This window comes from Apteryx rowi, unplaced genomic scaffold (assembly GCF_003343035.1).
Source record: "Apteryx rowi isolate R43461 unplaced genomic scaffold, aptRow1 scaffold_153, whole genome shotgun sequence".
Taxonomy (NCBI): domain Eukaryota; kingdom Metazoa; phylum Chordata; class Aves; order Apterygiformes; family Apterygidae; genus Apteryx; species Apteryx rowi.
In genome coordinates this window covers 909,661-917,939 of record NW_020447786.1, presented here as the reverse complement: position 1 = coordinate 917,939, position 8,279 = coordinate 909,661, and positions in this window count along the sequence as shown.

Genomic DNA, 8,279 nt, shown 5'->3' with positions numbered 1-8,279 from the left:
GAGGTCCAGCAGCACACCTCTCCTTGTTGGCTCCTCCACCACCTGTGTCAAGAAGTTGTCACCACTTTCATTTAAACTCTGCAGTTCTGGCGTGCCTAAGTTCACAATACGGATGATTCAAAGCACATGAAAAGCTGTGTAGAAAATATTTATCCAACTCATCTGACTTTACCATACCGCAGGATTGCATTTCAGAGAGAGAGATGATTGGCAAGATACATACTTCATTGTTACCAAATTAAAAGCCAATAGAAAAAGAAAGTGCAAAATACTTCTAAGCCTAAATACTTCTTTCTCAATTGGTTATTGACCAAAATCCACATGCTTAAAGCATCTTACTCTTTTTTCCCAGAAAGCATTTTAAAGAGTTTAGCGTGAACTTGGTTCTGTTCAGGTCTAGGGAGAGCTTCCAGAAACCTGTGTTAAGGGTGACAGAAAAAAGATAACAAATCTGCAAACTCAAGCTGGGAACTAGTATTAATAAACTCAATAAATGCCCACAAAAAGCCTTATCTCCTGATTACTGCAGATGTGCTCCATAATAATTTTCCAGCTATGTGATACCTGTAGCAGGTATTCCTGTCATATCTGAGATTAAGACAAGAAGAACGACACATGAATATCCTTTATGTAAGCATTATGTTAGTCATAAAATTATTAGAAACAGGGGGAACCCTCAACAGCATAACTAGTTCAAGTTCTCTTTTTACATGACATCCAAGCATCATTCATACTATAGCCTGTAGGTTTGACTGTTATGACACCTATGCTCCCATTTACACTTTCCAACTCATCAGCATAGCTATCACAATTAGGTCCTTCTAATCTGGCATCAAAACTATATGGGTTAATTACAGCACTTAAGACTACTCGCACATTTCTAAGTCGTGCAATTTGAATACAAGGAAAGGAATACATGGGGCACTAACAACTGACCGTAGGATGAGGCAAAGGAAGGAAGAAAAGAAAGAAGGAAGCAAGCAAGCTATTTAGTCCACTTAACCTTCCTTTCTCCTAGCCTACCCCATATTTTACAGATAAAGAACAGTTTCAACCTGCCTGCAAATGGGACTGAAGTGAGGAGGAGACATCAGTGGACCTTGCTTTCTCCTTTGTGCCACACAGCTCCCTCTCAGTTGGACCAGACACCCCAGCCCTCACCTTTCGTCACCAGAGGAAGAGCATGGCTTCCAGGGCTTCTTTTCCAGATGAGTGCCAAGCCAGAGGATGCTTGGTAATTAATCCACTATTTCCCATTGCATGGAAGTTTTGATGCTCTTGGCCGTTACCCCGAGTGCACCCTCAGACACCTCACCCGTGATGCCAGAGCTCCCATCGACAAGGTAGGCTTGGTGGGCTGCACAGCTGGTAATGTGGAATCAAGGACTATTACTTTGGACTTGAATAATTCAAAGCTGAAACAACAGATGTAGTTTGCTGGCATTACTTCAGACCAATTTCTCCCTGCTGTTTTTGAAATCTACAGAGAAAAATTAACAGTAGCAAAAGAAGCAACTATATATATTTGTTGTGGTTAGTAAAAGCTCAGGATTCAGCTGTGGGTGTTGAGAAATCACTCTTGAAATTTCTCCAGCAATCCTTAAACACATATGAATGGACACATACAAATAAAAATAAAGAGCTTAAAATACAATGGTTTTAGGGGAATTCATTCACTTACGCATTATATTTCTGACAAAAAACATGAAAAAGTAGTAAAAGTGTACACAGGTGCTAATTTACAGAAAAGCCTGAGAGCTGTAGCTCCTTCATTAGAGTTACCAAGTAGTCTCAACTCATATTGCCTCCTTATTCTCCCACTCCCCATTTGAAGAGACCAAGCTAAAATAAATGGTGGCACAGTCAGACCTGGTTCTTCCAAATGGAGCACTGTGGTGGACTTAAACCCCAGATCAGAAGTCACCTCAGTATCTCCAGATGATCTTTAGAATAAGAAAACAGAAGCAAAGCCAAAATTCATCCTTGCCTCTCATCACCCACAAACAGACTTCTACTTTCCTCCTTTTATTAAGGCAGTGTGCTCCAGGCTGCATTACCTGAAGGGACCTACTGCAGCAACTATTTACTCCTAGGAGCTGCTTGTTGTTGGAAAAGTGATGCTCAAACCTTCTCTCCTCTGGCCACCTTGGGGAAGCTCCACCAAAGGATTTAGTCTATGCCTCCCCACAGCTCACATTAGTTTTGTCTTTCTGGACTCCTTCAGTTCCCCAATAAGAAACCATGAAGAATTACAGGCAAAGCATCAGTTTCACACTGCTGGTGCCACTGTTAGGAGACCAGCAATTATCCCTTTCCAAAAGCGAAACCATAATGCAATATACAGACTACCGTGTCTAGGTTAAGTTCCAGAAACACTACAAATCCCATCAGCGCGGAAAACCCACAGAGAGGCTAGCTYGAGTATCTATGCACTGTACTGCATTATACTGAGAAGATATGCCCTAAGCATACAGTGCATGAGCATTTTCACATATTGGTGAAGTGAATAAGCAAAAAAGCAGCCCAAAACAAGAAAAAACACAATTTCAGTTTAAAGTGATCTGCCCTAGCTACAGAAATACACAGATACATGCAATTGCTAAATGTATCAATTAACTAAGAATTTACTGGAAATGTATATGCTGCATCTATGCACTACAATTTTGGCCATTTCCAAAACTAAAAATGGCATTAACAGCACATCAAAGGCACTTGCCTGCATCATTAGGGATTAAGTCCTTAGCAAGTCTGAAGGTTTTCAGATCAAATAACTATAACTGGCTGAGTGCAAAAGCACGTGAATTTGTAAAAGCCTTTAAGAACCATTTTCCCTGTATAGATAATCCCCCAAAACAACCAGATCAGAATTGTATCTTATGTTATCCAATGTTACTTTTAGACTAAGGTATTATGAGAAGTTCCAATCTCTTCCCTACTCCCCCCTCAAATGCCTGAAACAGACTTACAAAGCATCCCCTGAAAACATGATTATATATTTTTACTATCTCAACACTAATAAATCTCTTCTACATCTGATAAAATACAGTTATTAACACTTGTCCCTTGAATCCAAAATATGATAAAAAATTATCTTGCACGTACATATTTGGCTACATGCCGTTAATGATTTCTTTCTGAAAAGAAGGGTATGTTTGTTGCTTCAGAAACTGAAGACCAAAATAATAATGATAAAAAAAGGACACTGGGAAAAAGAGATGAACAGAAGGTCTTCCAAAGTGACTGCAAATCTACAGCATAGCTAATTAGGTTCCAGCTTCTAACACAATAGTGGGTGTACCATGGTCTGTTATCAAGTTTATAGCCAAGGGCAGAACACAATACAACCCCACATTCAATTTAATTACAGCCCATGGCTTTTGCAGTAGTGGTGTGTTTCAAAGGGTTTAAGCACTCATTTATTTCTACACCATACATGAAATAAGGCAGCTCACTGTCATACAGACTCACCAATTAGACTGAACAGTTTCTGATCTCTTGCTCTCTAGAAGGACAGCAGTGGGCAATGGGAAATCTTTTGCAGGATAATCATGAGATTTTTTGTTTAAAAAAAAAAAGAGAAAAACTCTGCTGCCTTTAAGTTTGTGCACTTCATCTTTGATGTTCACAGAGGAAGAGTATCAACTCAGTCCTTTCAAATTCTATAGAACTGAAAAAAGTGTCAAAACAGCAGCACTTTAATGATGCTGGTTTTCCTCCTAATTGTCATCAAAAAGGTCATCTTCATTTTATTTATACAAAACGGATCACCTCTTGCAGTCATTGAAGGCTGGACTAGGCAATCCTACATAAGTCTTTTGATTAGCTCACATGGTACAACTATCTGAAAGGAGTATAATTTCTAAAAAGTAAAAATATTTAAAAAAATTAAAGTGCTGATGGAAGAAATTATGACCTGACACAGTTCCATAATTTAATTTCTCCTATAAAACATGTTGATGCAGCTAAGAGGCTCTGTAAAGACAGTCTGGCAAATATATTGGAGTTTAGATTCCAATACTGAAATTCTATACGTGGGTATCAAAACAACGTTGCAGATCTAAGAAATACACTCCTGAATTACCTTAAAACAATGCCTGCAACACTACATAGTTGATCCAAATAGACTGAGGAAAGAAAAAAGAAAACCCTTCATTCATGTTGGCGTATATATAACCCCCACAACCTAACAAGATCGCTAAGCCTAATTGCCATTCTAGTTTTCTTACATTAGTCTTGGGAAACAACCATATTCATACCCAACCTCATGCTAACTACACAGAACATGATTTGGGATATCCTAACATCTTCAAAAAAAACTCAAACCCCAAAACACCACACTCACCACCACCTGATGATTTTTATAATTCGGAGTTACACACTATATTAACTTACTTCCACTGAAGTAATAGCAATAACCAGCATTCCTGTATTTTGCTATAGAGATGGACAAGAACACTGTCTTTGGGGACAGTATTTGACACCCTTGCTCCCTGCCCCCACCAGGATTTACAAACACATTGATGACAATCCATTTTAATAGCTCTCTTATATGGTTAAGAACTTTCCATATCTGTGGATTTGCTAGAAGAAAATCTTTCCCATAAAAAGTAAGAAAAAAAAGAAACAAAGAGTAGCCTCAGAGGTAGGTATGGTTTTATAGTTCTTTTTATCCTCATACCTCAAGATTTTCCTGAATTTTATTCAAAGCTGTGAAGATCCATAATCAAAGAAAGTGGCACTAACTAGTCAGTAACACAGGCGGTACCAACCTCTAAAACTAGATAAACAGAAGTAGCCCCACAGAAGTAACAAAGTATTTAGCAGTCACCAGTCTTAACTGCTGCTATATTTTAAGCCTTTAAGATGGGGATATTGTACCATCTATTATCTGGATAGAAAAGAAGCCTACCTACCATCCTAACACTGCCATCCTAAGCATCTCTCCTTGAAGCTTTCTGATCAGTTTTGCTATTCCATATTCTTGGAAAGCACCTACACATGATTCTGGAAAGAGTGTTACAAAATTTTGTACAGAACAGAAGCCTTTTCTGTGGCCATTTTGTGGCAATGTAAGCCTCACCCGGGCCAAAAATCAAGCACAATGATTCTTATCCCCTTCCAAAGGACAAGAAGAGACTAGTGTGCTTCATTACTTACCTCGATCTGTTACCAGTTGTGCCTGCTGTCTACTTATATTCACCATACATTATTGTTTTCTCTTCTTTTCCAAAACCTGCAGTCAGATTTCTGGTTCTGGTCAAAGTAAGCCCTTCAAAGAAAGCCTAAGGCAATGAAAAGACACGTGCCAGATCAAAAGAAAACAACGCGGTCAGTCCTGGGTTAAAACCAGAAGGAAAAATGCTTAAGGATTCCCTAGAACACCCATGACCGATGCAGACATGGGCCACGTTTAAGCGACTAAATGGTTGGTAGACATCTTAATAGGTGATGAAATTCTTCACAAGTATCACAGGGAAACCCTACTGAGTTAGAGAACCAGCATAAGAGAAGCATTTTCTTAAGTGACTTGTAACTCCCCCCCCCACCCCCAATAGCAGAAACCAATCTATTTTCTTAGACCTATTTTTGAATATTACTACTGTAGTAAGTTCAGTGTGTACCGAGTCTATAAATCTTAACAACTACCACCACACTGTAGCATCAAAAGCTTAAACTTCAGCTATTGTTCATCTTTCAGGAGCACGAGATGAACAACAGCCAAATTACATCCCTCTGCCATCAACTTGAACTGAAGTACTGCTGTCAGTGGCAGGAAAATTGCTACACTTCAGAGCAAATAAGGACTGAAAAGAAAGTTGTGCCATGATGGTACAGTACTGTATGTTTAAAATACATTGTATAATTCTGATCTCAAAGCTGCAACCTAAAGCAACAGTTGGATCAAGATGAACACTTAATGTACCCTTCCCTAGCTCTGGAAGAGGTTCCTACAGAGCAAGTGTTAAAAGATATCTCGGGGCTAAAACAAAAGATGGGAGCAACCATGATAGAGAACCATAAAATCAACGGTCTTGCTCAGATTCTTATACTTAAAGTTTGCAGCCAGAGCCAGTTGAATATGTTCAGTTTAGTCTTTTTGTTTAACCTTTTTCATCCCTTGCTTAACATTATTAATGCTATAAAAAAAAGAGTATATAAACACATAGTGTAAACATGCTAAGTACTTATTCACCAGGGTATTATACAACTCCATAAGGGGAGCCGAATCTGTCCCCTTGAAGAATAATTACAATGAGGACCAATAAAACACAAACCTATGACCTTCACATTTTCAAGAAATCAATAGTATTTGTCAACAGTGGACTTCAGCATCACATTGCTTGATGAGATGTACTCAGTAAGAAGGCCTGGAAAGTCTTTGTTTACAATTAAGCAATAACGATTGAGGGCCAGGGCATTTCCTGGGGATTAATGACCAGCTGGGAGAGTTGATGGCTTGAGGCAATGCCTTGGGCCATTAACCCCAGCCAGTCATTAATTTCCCCAGGAAATGCCCTGGACCTTGAGTAGCATAACTATTATAAAAAGCTAGCTAGGAAGAAAAAGTTTAACATTAACATTCTCCCAAGGAAATCTCTTCTACGGCTAATATTTTTTTCATTTTGTCACATCCCAGAAGAAGTACATAAGTTAAAACTGACACAAGAAGAATGAGTGATTTCAAAAAAAGCTTCCTTCTCCTAAAGATTTAAATTAATGAGTTTTGTAGTGAAGGCAAGATTTAGCTACAGAAGTGGCTGGGCAGCTTGTTTAGCTGATTAAATGGTGAATGGAGATGAACGTTTCCATATAATTACTGAAAAACCCACACTGCTGATTGCTCATTTTCTTTCTTGATACAGTTAAGAAAACAGCCCATGACTGTGTCCCCTATCATCTACGTGAGATATTTCTCTCTCTCTCTCAACAGTCAGCCACTAATGAGAACTACAGCTCTGAATGCTTCAGATAGGAAGTTCAGCTGTATAACACACAGTACAACAGCTGTATTTCTCCTCGGGTAAGCTTTATGCAAGTGAGAAGTGATAAAAAAGATTTCTGGGCCAGGCTTGAGATCAAGCTATACAACCTGACGACTTAAGGTACCAAGACACCTCATTTTGCAGGCTAAAGGTGCACATACTCCATTACAGTTAACTTGATCAGAACTGTTCTGCCCAATTCCCTCGGCCCTTCCCTCACATGCGTTACTATCCTAAAAGCTGAACTACACCTAAAGTTTCAAAATTACTTTCAAGGTCATTAAAAGCAGGTGAAAGAGGAGTTTAACGTTAAAGACAGCAAAGAGCATTAGCTTATATCTGAAATAATGAGCTAGAACAAAAACATTATCTGCACATGATCAAGCCTCTAAGCCATTCAGAGACACCAGATATACACAGCAGGAGATCAAACTACAGTACTGCACTGAAGTGGTCAAAAAAACAAACAAACAAACCAAAAAAAAACACTAGAAAAGAAAGGTCACAGGTATTTTAGAGACCAGAGATGCTTATGCAGGCATTCACAGAAAGCCCTCCGCCCCCTGCTTTTTTTCCCTCCCCAATTAGCCTTTGGGCTGGTTGATTAGCTGGCAAACTCTTTGAAAGGGTCAGTTTGTCCAGAACTGGTATTTCCACTTCAGAAACAGCTCAGGCATGTCATATACCTGCGTTCACCGAACAGTGCTCTTTTAGGCCTACGACTGAAATCGCTGTTATTACTTGACACAAGAATGTCAGAGGGGTTTTGTAATCACGTAGGGCAGCTAGCATTAAAGTTACTGCCTGAAACATGGTATTTTATAGGGCACAACGTAACTGTGCAAGTTTTATAGATTTAGTTAGAATGACTTCCAAACTTAAAGCCAACTGCAAAAGTATAGCAAGTCTTTAATTGAAACACAGTACGGTAATTTAGCTGAAGCGATCAAAAACCCAAAAGGGAACTACTTTTGAAGGGGACAGGGAGGGCATATTGAGTGTGTGCAGGCACACAGCAGAAGGCATCCGTAACACATGTATTAAGACACATCTCTGCGGCGTTCTTGACAAGACTGCTTTACCTAAATAAAAAACACATCTAATGAACTCGGTCTCATTCCACAGTTAAACTACACCTAACTCGTTTAATTGTGCTGTTACTGTATATTTCGCCACTATGGCAACTAATGCAACTAAAGCCAATTTGCCTTATAAGAAAAAAAAAAAAACAAAAAAAACGGGGGGATCACTGCCAGGAAACAGAGCTATTTTAAATAAACAAATACAAGATGAATG